At 36.6% G+C, this 15,798-nt stretch overlaps 1 long non-coding RNA gene across 1 annotated transcript in view; it reads left to right on the top strand.

The window, feature by feature from the left end:
* The window catches only part of LOC102686145 (uncharacterized), a 53,546-nt gene that overhangs the window by 9,517 nt on the left and 28,231 nt on the right, over positions 1-15,798 (top strand). The window contains exon 3 of the long non-coding RNA XR_001479079.2: positions 1,948-2,105. This is a non-coding gene — a long non-coding RNA (uncharacterized lncRNA). The remainder of the gene's footprint in view (positions 1-1,947; positions 2,106-15,798) is intronic.

Here is a 15,798-nt window from a genome sequence, read left to right as displayed (position 1 = left end):
ATAAATTGAGTCGCATGATTTTAAAATCCCCTGCCAAAAACCTTTTATGTGGCTCTTTCTCAGAACAATGGAGAGTAAGTTTGAATTTTGAGCTGCCATCATGTCACACACATTTGAGTTGTTCATTACCCTGTTGTGCATATTTATCTTCAAATAGCTTTGTAATGCTTAAAGTATAGAAAGAATAGTACTAGTAATAGTGTTGGTGCTGAAAGCAAGAAAAATGGGCTTCATATTGATATTGATATAAAATTAGGTGTGACAAAGAGAAACAGAAAAGGTGAACATGCAGTCAATATTGGCGTAATCATTTCAATAAATTATGTTTATGGTTTTTGTATGTAACTCTGTGCTGTTCCACAGTGATCATTTTTATCAGTAACATTTCATATTTATGATATTTAATCAATTGCCACAATACAGTAACATAGAAATGGTTTCAAATGTATTGGTGTACTGTAATTGAAACAAAAACTTCATCTATAATGTACATCTTGAAAGTTCAGGAATGTTATATTTGCTATATTATATTATACCTTATATATCAATCATTCCAATGATTGTTTGAATCATTTTATGATTCCTACTGTTTTCTAATAAAGCATTAAAAATAAAAAAAACTATTCTGCTGCAGCAAAATAGTCTTTATCAGAGTTCACCACTATCTATGAAGTGGTGTCTGTGAGCAACTGTCAGCATGTGTAGAGTAACCATGCACTCATTCCATTCAATGTCTTGCCAAAATATTCAGATCATTCTTATGATGTTCCATTTTGTGACAATTACAATCACAATCATTACACAGTGATGCATTCACATTTTTATATTGTTATAGTTTACTCAAAACCTGAATGCTTAAACTGAAGATGTTTAAGGGTAAGATGTGTCACAACAAAGAGAGCCCAAAATAAAGAGAAAAAACTGAATTATGTTGATAAGTCTTCAGACCTCTGAACTCAGTATGTGGTAGAAACATCTACGGCAGAAGCAACAGCCACAAACCATGTTGGGTGAGCATCTACCAACTTTGCATGTGGGCTTTGTGCAATTTATGCCCTCTCTTCTTAGTCGATTTCTTTGAGCTCTCAAGTTGCTTTTGACCAGCAGTTTTCATTTTTTTTTCCAGAGAATCCTAATACGATTCAAGTTAGGACTTTTACTGGTCACTCAAGAGCAATCACTTATGAAAAGTTTTTTTTTCAATTCCTTACTAGCCCCTATTTGTGAAGTGACTGTTATATTGTTCAGCCATGGATATTTTTCGCCATTTCATCCATGGAATTCTGTAATTCTTTAAAGGTGTAGTAACATTCCTAACCAGTTTTCTCCTTGCCTGGTTTCCCAATTTGGAAGGACAGCCGATCTACAGTATGGTTTCTGGGTGACTTCATCTTCATAATGATGAGCTTCCCAATGGTCAAATAAATATTATATTACTATAATATTTCTTCATAAACAGTTAGGTAAATTAAATCTGAAATCATGAAACTGAATCAATTATTATTATTGCAGAGACCACTCAGCTAATTGGATTACTTGTTAAGGCTATTTGTTTACCTAAATTAATTTGGATTTGTGAAGGTCTTAAATACTTAACAATCATAGGTTGTGTATACGCTGTCAGAAAAAATAATTTCGACTTCATGTGTCACATCGTGTCATGAGTTCAAATTTTTAAGGAAACAAAATGTGAAAAAGAACAAGGAAAAAAATGTGCAAATGTCTGAATACTTTTGCAAGGAATTGTATAAAAGATTTATGTTAAACACCTTTCAGTTAATGTTTTCAGCATGCAGTTAGTTTGTTACGAGAATGTGAAAATTAATCATCTCTGGCTTTCTGGTTATTCAGATTGAAGATATTTATATTGCCTCTTTTTATAACAGTTTTACTAATATTTAAAAGTTTGCATCCATTCTTGAATGACTGCCCTTGTTTCATTTTCAGCACTACTTGACTGCATTTGGTGGCATCATTGGCATTCCCCTGATCCTGTTCAGAGCGCTGTGCCTGGAGCATGATTCACTCACTCAAAGCCACCTGATCAGCACCATCTTTTTTGTGTCGGGTATTTGCACTTTACTTCAGGTCATGTTAGGAGTGAGGTAAGCAGAAACAGGACATGTTTTGGAGAATTAATACCTGAATTCTATAATAATATACCAAGAAGTGGTATATTATTATGTAAAGATATGCCAGAAGGTGGCTTTTTTACGCATTTTATTTCTCTAATTCCTTGACAGAAATAGTAGCTAAAGATGAAGTAATCATTACAACACAATAGCAAATAATGAGTTAATATCCCTTATTTTGCGATTGAGATTTTAAATCACAGAGCTAGAGAAAGCTTAGGAAGACACAGCACTAGTAGATTGATTTAGACCAGATGGGTAAAACCATTCAGATTTAGAAATGTCAAAGTCATAATATTCTAATAATCAGGTTTAAATTCATACTAAAAGGGAGAGTATAGAAACAAAAGTTAGAACTAAACTTTTAAGCTTATATAGATTCGGTGTCCATAAAAATATATTTAAATTTGCAGATAATGCAAATAAACAAGAGAAGGAAAACTCAAATATCAAAGGAAATATAGGGCTTATGGACCTATTGCATTGGTGACTCTGAGTTGCAGAAAGCTACTTATGGAATGGATCTGTATGTTAATATAGACTCTTCTATGCTTTCATCAAGTTAATACAGGGAAGTAATTAAAAGCAAATGAAATTCTCTGATATATATCAAAAAGGTTGGAATTTAGACAAAGTGTAAAAAATGATTGTGAGCCCTTTAGGATTTTCACATTTTTTAAATTATATTGGATCTTAATCCTAATAATAAAACAAATTACACAATATAATTTGATATTCTTTCAACATTTATCTTCAAATTCAATATTCATGTGTGACAAACTATATGAACCTTTAGATTCAGTAACTGGTGGCACCCCCTGAAGCAGGAATGACTGAAACTAAACATTTCCTGTAACCATTGATCAGTCTCGACAAATTCTACTGAACGCCTCCCAGAGTGGAGAACAAGCCAACCCCAGGTGAGATAGGAAATGTGCAATCAGGTCTCCTTGTGTGGAGGCTTGGTAGTGGGAGAGCCAGTCTGAAGCGGAACAGCAGGGCATGAGGCACTGCTGGTGCAAGTACAGATGCAGCCATTCAAAGTGCGCAGTACAGACATGTACCGGAGGTAATTGGCTGCGGCGTCGCGTGACGCAAGATGATGCGGGGTACCGCGGTACGTGATTGGTTGACCGACAGGGGCACTCGTGGTCCGTTGGTCTGTCGTAGAAAGACTTACAGTACAATAAACGTCTTTACTGTGCCCGTTGTAGATATTGAATTTTACCACTGAAGGGAAATCTTAGTAGCTGGGCATAAAAAGAATAGGAGCATACTGTAACGCGTGTGAAGGCCATAAACGATATTAATTTTGGAACATAAACATACAGTACTGTATATGGCTGGTCTTGGTACTTTAAAGTAAAAAATACACACCAGTATTCAATTTCTCCCTAAACATTTTAAGCATCGAAGTCTTTAACTAAAGAGATACCAGAGTCAACAAGCATACTTTTAGAATTTGATTAATAGGGAATATAATATGGAATCACGTATCTAAAGAATTAAATAATGATATGATTATATTTGTGTACTGCGACAGGGCTGTGTAGAGCTGTTTCGCCTCCCTCTTCATGTGACTTCCCTTGTAGCCTACTGGTCTACGTGCCTGACTACCAAGTCAGAGGTTGTGTATTCAAATCCAGCTGGTGCTGGACTTTTCTTTTAACAAACATTTCTTCGAAAAAATAGAATAGCGATATTATGGACAATCAATTGACTTTTATATTTCAAAATATCACAACATGATCGATTCTAAGTCATTTTTGATAACAATGAATAGTCACCTTCTTCCCTTCTGACAACGGTCCCTGCTTCTGCTTCCTGCTTCTATTGTGTGTGTGTGCAATAGAGTAAATTTTTATAGAGAAATGGAGGCTGGACAGTATGCGTTACAATATAAACATTTATATTGATTTAAATCGTGTTCTGATTTAAATCGCAAACGTGTGTTTAATTATATGTGTTTTTTAATCATAATCAGGCTAATGCAACATAAATTGATACAGTATCTTTGTCTTCTAAGTATCTTAATAAACTTTCAGCATAGCTTTCTACCCATTTGGATTTATATTTCTTGGGATTTTGGGATCAAACATGGAAGGATTAATTAGATTGTAATCGTTTTTATTTTTCAAATACGTTTTAGAAAAGTGTAATCTATACCTGCCCAGACTGTACGCCTTCCTTTTACTTTTAAGTCCCTTAAATACAATGAGCATAGCTTTCTCACTACTTAAGATTGCTTTTTGATACCATCCTTACACAAAGCAGAAACTTTCTGATGACATACAGTACAAGTGGAAAGTGGAAAGATTACAGATTTTAATCGTCTTTAATTTTGTTACGTTATACGTTTTAGGAACGTTTCATCTAAACAAACACCACAAAACTATTCTCGATTGTATTTCTGAATGTTACGTTACACCTACAGTAGTTCACTGCTTTAAATACATTGAATTAAGAGAGTTATGTGTAGCACTTTAGATCTTTTTTTCTGAACCAGGGAAAATCTGATCATGTTTCTCTATAACAATAATAAAAAACTTTATTTTACATATCACCTTTAAAAGTGGCATCTCAAAGCAATACAGTAGACCGAAAAACAGTTAAAAGGGACCAAAGTAAATACCAGACAAACGCAAACGCGTTTTTAATAAAATGCTTTTATTCATTCAGCAGAGAGTGAGAGGGACATCCAGCAGAGAGAGACACACACACCGGTTTTCATTGACAAAAAGTAATTTTTTTTACATTTTTTTTACATGTTTTGTTTGTGGACAGACTGTCCACAAACGTGAGACTGTCTTTCTCAGACTTACATTCCCGAATGTCCCCCGCCCCGGTCAACAATCCTAGGCAGCCTGTTAATAAAATTGTTACAATTTTGTTCGGTCAGTTCTTCCTCCCAGAATTTATAGAACGCATCGATCCGTTCCTGCTTTGTGACGGGCTTAGCAGTTTTCCGAACGTAGTCTTTCAACGAATGCCAAACCATCTCTATCGGATTTAGATCTGGGGATTCGGCTGGAGTTTTCACCCAGTTCACTCCTTCTGCTATAAGCCTCGCCCTTGCTGCTGTGTGTTTCAGATCGTTGTCTTGAAAGAGACGGTGATCCAAACTGCTCCCTGATATATGGGGCAGCATGCTGTGTGACCACGACTTCCTCGAAGAATACAAGGTCCATAATTCCTTTGAAAATAAGAAGTGGTCCCGGGCCTCTTCTAGATATACCCCCCCAGACGTGAACCTTCAGTGGATGTTTGGGCTTTGGCTTGTCCACATATCTCCCCTTTTTGCAAAATGCCATTGTTGAAAACTGTTCCAGAGCCACTGTTGTTTCGTCGGTGAAAAGTACATCCTGAAATGCCTCCCCCTGTTCAATCCATTGGAGCGCTTCCCAGTCTTTCCTCTTTGTTTTTTAGCCTTATCATGGGGCATGTGTTGTTTTTTCTGTATCTCCATCCAAGCCTCCTGCGTACTCTTTTTATCGATGTCCGGTTAATGTTCGCACTGAGGTCAGCCCATAGCCGTCTTTGTACTTGCATCGCTGGTTGCTCATCATTTTCATCAGTCAGTTTGTCGATAGCTCGCACAATAGGACTTGAAAAAAAAGAGATCAACAGTTAGTTTTAAAAATAATGTGCGTAGTTGTATTTACATGCAAGAAAGGTATTTTTAGAAATTTATTTACCTTTGAATCGTCCTCGGTTTAGATTGTCTTTGCCTCCTCTCCCCTTTATAATGTCGTCTCACTGTGCTTTCAGAAACAAAGATGTCCATCAAAGCCAAATGCTGTACAATGTCCCGTGTTGACTTCCCGTTTCTTTTCATCTGCATTAATTTTTGTGAGAGAGTCTTCGTGATTTTGGTCATTGTCCGTCTCCTTACCAAAGCGATGCAGTGGTGCAGCTTGAATTCTGTACCTATATACTGTATAGTATGGTACAGATAAAACTTACACCATACCGATGAGCTAATACCAGGGAAAGACACTCCTATTTTATTTAAAACACAATACGCCAGGAAATGTGTCTGATGCATTAGCAAGTTAAAACAATTGGGTCGAAAACCTGAGGGTAACACCATTTCCTTTTTCTGATCACTTGCTTTATGGATACACATCTCACCTGTCCTGTTCTTTGTTTTCCTGGTTTGCTGATTATGCCTGCTGCGGTCCACTCCTACCCTCACACCTAAAGAATACTATTTTAAATTTCTTGGTGCAGTTCATTAACCCTTGTATGTGGTGTCCACGCCCAAAATGCAATTTAAAAAAAGTAAAAAACCGCGCTCAAAATGCAATTTAGAGCTTTCTGGCAAATCAATGTAACATGCCACAGTTTGTGCATGAACAGGGTTATACTGCCTATTCCCTTCGATACCAGATTAAAAAAAAAATGTTTTGAATCCCCAGCGGAACCGGGCATCCATATGAATCAAGTAACAGGTTTATTCCATGCTGAAAAAAAGAAGAAAGAAAACACATTCCATAAGAATTGACTGAGCTCCGCTCTGTACCACGCAATGATCCCCCTGGAGTCTCTGCCCCGGGTTATTTGGGTTTTTAGACAGAGGGTAAAAAACTCTCTCTCTGGCTTGACCTCCCCCTCCATGGGTATTGTCTGTTTTTCTTGTTAACAAGGCTCGCCAGCTAATGTGAATCGAAACCTGTCTTTCTAGCTTTTAAAGTCGTGCGATGTGTAAACCACAATTCAAATAGAGAAAAAAGACCTGACTGACAAGATTTAAGATGTGGCTATCAATGTTGGATTAAAAAAAACACATTGCCCGACGTTTGTTGCATTGCTTGAAAAATAACTTTATTTCGAGAGACTGGATAAGTAATTCAAGTGTTTTTTTTAACTTCCTGAAAAACAACTAATAATTTAACTATATGTGCAAACGTTTTATGATATGTCGCTGTTGTGAATGTCTGTGGACATGTGCTGGCTGGACAGGAGGCTCCACTGTACACAGAGAGGGGCGGGAGGAGGGGACAAGCCGATACATACTCTTAGAGTTTGATTAATAAAAGTGCAATGAAATACAATATTGTTGTTGCTGCTGTTCTGGTTGTTTTTATCCTGTAAAGCGTTTTGAGAAGCCACCTTTAAAGGCGATATATACTGTAAAACCGCTGATTTTTATGGAATGTGTTCCGCAGGGGATTCCAATTTTTATTTATTTATTTTTTAATCGCGTATCTAAGGAAATCTCAGTATAACTTTGTTCATGAACAAACAGTGGCATGTTACATTATTATTCGTTTTTCGAGTCTTATTCGGGTCTCTGCCCCGGGTTATTTGGGTTTTTAGACAGAGGGTAAAAAACTCTCTCTCTGGCTTGACCTCCCCCTCCATGGGTATTGTCTGTTTTTCTTGTTAACAAGGCTCGCCAGCTAATGTGAATCGAAACCTGTCTTGCTAGCTTTTAAAGTCATGCATGTGTAAACGACAATTGAAATAGAGAAAAAAGACCTGACTGACAAGCCGATACATACTCTTAGAGTTTGATTAATAGGGAATATAATACAAAAATATAGTACTAAAAAAGGTACTACCACTTTTAAAGGTGATATGTAAAATAAAGTTTTTTATTATTGTTATAGAGAAACATGATCAGATTTTCCCTGGTTCAGAAAAAAAGATCTAAAGTGCTACACATAACTTTCTTAATTCGATGTATTTAAAGCAGTGAACTACTGTAGGTGTAACATAACATTCAGAAATACAATCGAGAATAGTTTTGTGGTGTTTGTTTAGATGAAATGTTCCTAAAACGTATAACGTAACAAAATTAAAGACGATTAAAATCTGTAATCTTTCCACTTGTACTGTATGTCATCAGAAAGTTTCTGCTTTGTGTAAGGATGGTATCAAAAAGCAATCTTAAGTGGTGAGAAAGCTGTGCTCAATGTATTTAAGGGACTTAAAAGTAAAAGGAGATGCTTCATATTGCTTGACTAATTTTAAAAACTAAGTTATAAATGCAGACGCTCCCTCGGTGCCGCACCGGGTATAAATATCAAAATATACATTCGTCCCGGGAAGAGGCCGAAGAGCGCCCGGCTGGGGTGCGCGGGGAAGAGCAGGACAGGAGTGAAAGGCGATGTTTAGGAAGGCATACAGTCTGGGCAGGTATAGATTACACTTTTCTAAAACGGTATAGATTACACTTTTCTAAAACGTATTTGAAAAATAAAAACGATTACAATCTAATTAATCCTTCCACGTTTGATCCCAAACTCCCAAGAAATATAAATCTAAATGGGTAGAAAGCTATGCTGAAAGTTTATTAAGATACTTAGAAGACAAAGATACTGTATCAATTTATGTTGCATTAGCCTGATTATGATTAAAAAACACATATAATTAAACACACGTTTGCGATTTAAATCAGAACACGATTTAAATCAATATAAATGTTTATATTGTAACGCATACTGTCCAGCCTCCATTTCTCTATAAAAATTTACTCTATTGCACACACACACAATAGAAGCAGGAAGCAGAAGCAGGGACCGTTGTCAGAAGGGAAGAAGGTGACTATTCATTGTTATCAAAAATGACTTAGAATCGATCATGTTGTGATATTTTGAAATATAAAAGTCAATTGATTGTCCATAATATCGCTATTCTATTTTTTCGAAGAAATGTTTGTTAAAAGAAAAGTCCAGCACCAGCTGGATTTGAACACACAACCTGCAAGTTGTTAGTCAGGCACGTAGACCAGTAGGCTACAAGGGAAGTCACATGAAGAGGGAGGCGAAACAGCCCTACAAAGCCCTGTCGCAATACACAAATATAATCATATCGTTATTAAATTCTTTAGATACGCGATTCCATATTATATTAGCAGAAAAGCTTAAAACTACCACTTTTTCACATGCTATTTCACATGCTAGTTAAATACTTCCATGCTTAAAATCGTTAGGGAGAAATGAAATACTGGTATGTATTTTTCCTCTAAAGTACCGATTCCTGGAATCTGACTGGCTGACACCCTTCTGAAGTGGTTCCATAAAATCTGGTATACGGAAAAGAAAGCGTTGATACATACCTTTTAATACAGTCTTTGCTGTGCTCTTGAGGATCCTTGTGATATTTTGAGCTCTAGTTGAATGATAAGTGTCGCATTTTAAATCATTTTCGTAGTTAGAAATTATGAAATGCCCTGTTAAAAGCAAGGAAGTTTTTATGCCCGTTGAAGTAAAACAAAATGCCTGACAAAATGTGGCTTGGACAGATTCCAAGTGCTTGTACAAATGTGGTAAAGAAATTATACTTTGAGTATACAGCTTGTCCAAAGTCATTCATTATTAATACTATTAGTAATATCTTCGGTAAAGGCTTTGATGCATAAATATTTCTGATAAAGGTAGGTTGTGTACTTTTGTCCAATCTTGCTTTCATAAAATATACCAACATTTTAATGACTGATGATTAACATGCTGTAATATACAGTTCAAAATTAAAAGCTTAAATGCTGTACATGAGAGGTTAAGCTCCCCCTGGCGGTTTTACAAGGTGACACCGGATAGTTTCCGGCATGACATCAAATGACGCGATTAACCGCGTGATACTGCGTGACACCGCGTGATACCGCGACACGCCCACCGGGGTATGCCGCGAAATACCCCACCCATTTTGAATGGCTGCATCTGTATATTGTCACGAACAGTTCTTTCCGTGCCCTATGTAGACGACACGATCTGGAATTGTGAAGAAACACTGGGGACAAAGTCATGCAGGAGAGGGTATGGAGACAGGGGGCGTGTCCAAGGGGTGCAGGCGTCCAGGGAGAGTGAATCTGGGGGCGAACAACCCATGAGTAAATCCAAACGGGTAATCCAAGACAGAAGGTAGTGTCAAAGGCCAGGGGGTCCATCCAGGAAATAAAACCATGAACCGGGTCGGAACCGGCGGGGCGGGGAATCAGGAACAGAAGGTTAAAACCATAACGGAGCCAGACGCAGCAGGACCCCGGGCTCTCACAAAACGGAATTCAATGAGGAACCTCGAGTAATGTCTACATCTGGCTTTTAAGGTGGAACTAAAGTGGAACTTAAGGTGGGGAATGAGGTAGAACAAGGAAGGGCTGTAGCGATTGTGACATGTATGCTGTGAGAGAAGGAAGACTAATGGCTGCAGTTATAAATCCTGATAAGTGGAGAGAAATTGTAGCGACAGTCTTGGAGGAGACTGTGGAAAAATGTTAAGGACATGGAAAAAATCCTAAATGAAACCAGGAAGAGCAACAGTCCCAGAGGGGATTGTGTAATTGTGAGATTGAAGCCTTGGAAGTAGAGCTAGATAGCAGCCTGTTATGGCACGAGAGCAGGGTTGTTTGTGAGTACACTGTATAAGTGAGAGTTTGTGAGTTAGTAACCCAGTTTAAAGGATTTATTCCACAAGACAAACATAGAAAACCTTATGACACAGACACATACTTAGAGAAAAGCCCTGGAAGTTCTTTAAAATGTTAGCCTGTCTTTTTGTTCACCCTACCTCTTGCCATGTGCTTGTTCACTCATAAAAGAAAGTCTGGACAACCTAGGTACAAGGCACAAGACACAAAGCAGGCAGCATACTGTACACGACTCTTTATCTATCATACATTAAAATGTTCTCCACTATCATTCCCACCCATTTAAATGTGGGGATTAGAGCCTCTTGGTACCCTGGGGCTAATTAGACCTCCAATTTTGTTTCAGGAAGTCACTGCCTAGCTACTGTATATGTGTAGTATAAAACAACATTAAAAATGCAAAGTTGTGCTACTGTACGTGCATTGGTTTTTGCACTAAAAAAATGCTATAAAGATTAAAAAATACCCTGAAACATTAATGTAAAAAATGTGATTATTTATGACTGTGTACCTTCTTTATGTGCTCTTCCTGCAGTGGTAAAATCATGAAAAAATGTTAGCAGAAAAAAAATCCTGGTTATAAATTAATTCATGATCACCCACAAACATCCAGAAACAAAATACTGCAAAGATGAGAACATCACAAACACTTAACTAGTTTAACATTGTTTGATACTAAAGGCTCAATCTGTGCACTGAATACTTTATTTTATTTTTTAGCTGCAGACTTTTCTAATTGGAATTGTGTTTTTGTTTCTTATACAACTGAATAATGTGACAATACAAGGGGAAAAAAATCACAAATTTCCCCCCTTTCCCCCTTCAACCTCACATTTTTTAATGCAGTTCTTGTCTTTGAGTAATCTCTGCCTCTGATTTATCTCTTGTTCTAAACTGTTTTTTACAGTAATAAGATTAGACTGGAATATGTACTCGGTTCTTTATAAATTAATCATACCATAATCCAGATTGCTGACACTTTTTCCCACTGAATATGCTCAATGTTGACTGGTTTTGCGTTAACGTGGAAGTCAAAGTTTGAATAATGTGACAAGTCACAAAGTCTACATGAGTTGTTAAATATTAATCTCAAAACTTAAGTGTCATTGAGCATACACCTAGCAATAGCTTTGTTAATCTGTTCAGGGTTTTAGGTTTTTGTATTTTACTACTACTGATATCATTAACTCGAGACTTGGAGACAGTCACTTTCACTTAAATGAGTCAAGTATTAATAGACCATATTGGTTTTGCAGTTCTAGGTGTTTTGACATGGCTTACTGAAAGAGACATATGCATCTGCTGATGGAATCCAAGTGCTAGAGCTCAGAGTGAGAGAACCAGCAAGCAGGCTGGTGGAGAGATCTGAAGTGCCTGGAGTAGATGCAGATTAAGGCAGTGAAGCAGTGGTCAGGATCTGGACAGGATTGGAAGTGAGAACAATCCTCAGGGAAGAAGCAGAGACAGGAGCTGTGCAGCCGTGCAAGATTCTGGCAGAGAGATTGGGGTCACTGGTCCAGTGCAGGGCAGGAGACTGGTTTCGGACAGGCAGAACAGGTTCAAGATGGAATGAGATTTTTTTAGCCAGATTGAGTATTGTTCAGTAACACAGGTTAGTCCTGCAGAACACACTGCCTAGGTCTGAGGTATGTCAATGACAGAGCACCAGATCAGAGGCAAAGCAGGTTTAATTAGTATGGTCTTGATGGTTGAAGAACCTTATAATTGGACAAGAAAGACTGGAATATTCTGGTCAAATGAGTCTGAGGAGCCCCTAGTGAAATGTGGCTCTTTGTGGGAATGTGCTAGGTTTCTGAGGAGCTGTGAGCTGTCTCACCCAGGCATAACACTAGATGTCAAGTACAATTACATAAATGTAATTATAATTAAAGGACAATTGCATAAATAGTTCAAGTGTATTCAAATTTAATGTTCAAAGCTAACAATCAAAACAAAATGTTATTAATATTACATATTTCAAATACTTAATATTGATAATAACAACTGGTGGTTAATTGCTCAAAAGATTTCTTTCAGACATTTCTTAAAATAAACTATGGAGAAGGGGTTAAGAAGCTTGTTCCATATATCTTCAACCCTTTATGCAAATCTGCCCCTCCTTTTTTTCGACATTACATGCAGTTTCCCATAGCTTCCAATTTTGTCCTCTGGTTTGTATTTCACTTTTATTTCTGGTTTGTATTTCACTTTTCTTTCTGAAGATGTCTTTGTGAATGTCTTTTTTTTTGTGAATATGTTTTTGAACAATTCAATTGAATTGTTTTCCCTCATGATCTTTTATTTTCAAGACTACATGTGAGACTTGAAATTGAGACTAATTGAGATTGAGACTACATTGAGACTAATGTGAGACTTGAAAAGTCTCACATTATTTTAATTTCATCAGTACATATTTTCTCAGTATCTTCAGTGCAATAATGACCTCTAAATGTTGGCCGCATTGCTTCTTGTATGACGCAGTAGAGAATTCAAGATGATTATAAACAAAATAATATATATTTAATAGTATATACAATATGAAATAACTAATAAATGTCTGGTTATATTGTAGAATGCGCCTTTACATAAACTAATACCCTGATTATTGTACACGTATGTAGAGGTACAATTTATGAAAATAATTTCTTACATTTATATGGCGCTTTTCTGTACACTCCCCTCAAAGCACTTTACAGATAATGGGGACTCCCCTCCACCACCACAAATGTGCGGCACCACACGGATGATGCGATGGCAGTCATAGTGTGCCAGTACACTCATCACATATCAGCTATCAGTGGTCAAGCATGATGATTTGTAAGAACGTCAGAGAGGTACAAAGGAGACCTGGCCATTTGGGCGTTCTAGTTCATTTGGTAGTTAGTACAGTACCATTTGATAATGTAGTGAATTCAGTAATCACTGTATTTTATCCAAGGATCTCATTCAGCCTTTTCTTGAAGAAGCCAATACCTCAGGTTTAACAACACTTCTAGATTTTAAATGCATTTCCTGTCAGGAACCAATAGGTTGAATAGGAGGATCCTTAAGCATTGCCATGAACCCTGTGGATTGCAGAGTGGCACAGGGACAATATCCGAAACGTAATCTGGAGGCTTGATCGATAGGAGAAGCAATGAGTACGGTAACCAGAGAAATCCAAGAAAGACGATATCAGAAAAGCGTGGTCAAAAAGGCAGGAATAAAGATCAGGAATCGGGAGATCAGTTGAGAAAGTTAGAACGCACACTAGAGAACTCTATGGGAGGCTTCTCAATAGTGAGCATGGGTTGGTGAGTGAGAGAGGCTGAAATAAGGTGGGGCAGGATTAGGGGCAGGTGCACGTAGTTAGCAAAATAAGAAAGAGCAAGAACGCCCTTATGAGGAGGGATTACGATCGTGACAGCTTGTTCTGCTTGTACAGGTCCCCTAAGTTCAAGAAAGACCCAAAAACCTAAATGTCACTTACTCTTGCAATCTTTTGGTCATGCATTAAATATTCATTTTCTTTTGCCTTCCTGGGCTTGTGTGTGACACTGGTAAAATACTTCTGCCACGGACATTCTATTGTTTAATTTGCAAGATAAAAAATGCAAATTGTTAGCCTTTCTTTTCCTACAGTTGTTTCACCCTAGCTCTAGCCAGCAGACTGTTCACTTGTTCAGGGTGGTCTGTACCCTGGGCACTGAGCAGGCCACTCAATATACGAGACTCCTTATCTCTCATGTGTGCATCTTATGATGTCAATACCTAGTTATGTGTGGTATAAAAACAGTGTTAAAGTATTGCAAAAAAACTGTGCTGTGTGAATCAATTTTTACATGTAAAATGATAGTGAAAACATATCACATGCAACATTAAAGTACAAATATTATATATGACTGCCTACTTGCTTTATGCAAAAGTTATTATTGTTATTATGTATTAAATGTTATTCCTGATGTGGCAAAAATATGACATTGTTGGCAGAAAAAAAACTGACTTCCTTTGCAGACAAGCAGAAACAAATTCCTAGAGGAAAGCAGATTCATATTTTACCGAGAACAGAGAATGTCACAGACATTAGCTCGACACTTAATGGCTGGAGACCAAGGGCTCAATTTGTGCACTGAATACTTCATTTTACTTTTTTACTGCAGGCTTTTCTAATTGGAATAGTTTTTTTGTAACTTCAATAATATGAGAATTCAAGGGAAAAAATAATATATGTTCCCCCTTTCCTCCTTCAGTCACAAATCTTTTTGTGCAGTTTTAGTCTTAGAGTATTGAAATTCTCCAGCTCTGACTAATCTCTTGTTTAGAGCTCTTCCAGTAATAAGATTAGACTGGAATTTATATCCGGTTCTTTATAAATTGAGCTTTCCATAACCCAAATTCCTTCAAGTCATTCCCACTGAATGCATTGTGCTGACCAGTTTTTTGTTATCTTTTAACTCTGTGTTTAAATAGAGTGACTTGTCACAAAGTCTAGATGTGTTGTTAAATTTTAATCTCAAAACTATAGTGTCATTAAGCATACATGGTACATTAGCTTTGTTAACCCATTCAGGCTTTTAGGGTTTTGGATTGTACATTGACTCACCGAATATCATTAAATTCATTTTCCGGAGACGTCCGGAGTGTCAAGGTTTAACACTATATTGCAGTTCCAGACATCTTGCCTTGGTATTTGTGCAGCTAGGGATTTTTCTATATTATATTTAAATAAAAATGGATATGTACTTATATTTATATAAAAAATTGTATTAAAATTATTTTTGAAATATTATATTTTAAAAGTACTATATATTGAATTATAATTAAATATAGAACTAAGTATAAAGCTAGGAAAGGAAAACTTAATACTAGTATCATATTCCAAATGCATAATATTAATAATAACACAAGAACAGTTATGAAATAATATTATTTGGTCCATCTAGAACAGCTTAATGTTATGTTATATTAATAATGAAATAAAACCGTGAATTAGCAAACATGAAAACTGTTAACTGTTCAAGCGTTTTAATTCAAAACACTTTACTCAGTGGGGCAATTTAACAGACACCTCAAGTCTTAAAACAAAATCATATATATTGTAATTAGAATCGAGAATAACATAAATACTACTGAAACTTAAATAATGTTTCTGGTCATTATTAACATTATTAATTTAATAATAATAATTTCCACCTTCTTGTATCTTTTTCTTCGTTTTTCATAAGCTTTGCTTAAAATACCTATTTATGAGACAGATGTCAATAATGTTGTGAACAAATGATAGAGCAGCTATCAGTGAGGACGAGAGCGGAGTAA

This window comes from Lepisosteus oculatus, chromosome 7 (assembly GCF_040954835.1).
Source record: "Lepisosteus oculatus isolate fLepOcu1 chromosome 7, fLepOcu1.hap2, whole genome shotgun sequence".
NCBI lineage: Eukaryota > Metazoa > Chordata > Actinopteri > Semionotiformes > Lepisosteidae > Lepisosteus > Lepisosteus oculatus.
Note: the sequence above shows the minus strand (reverse complement) of the source record. Positions and strands in the feature narration are given on the sequence as shown.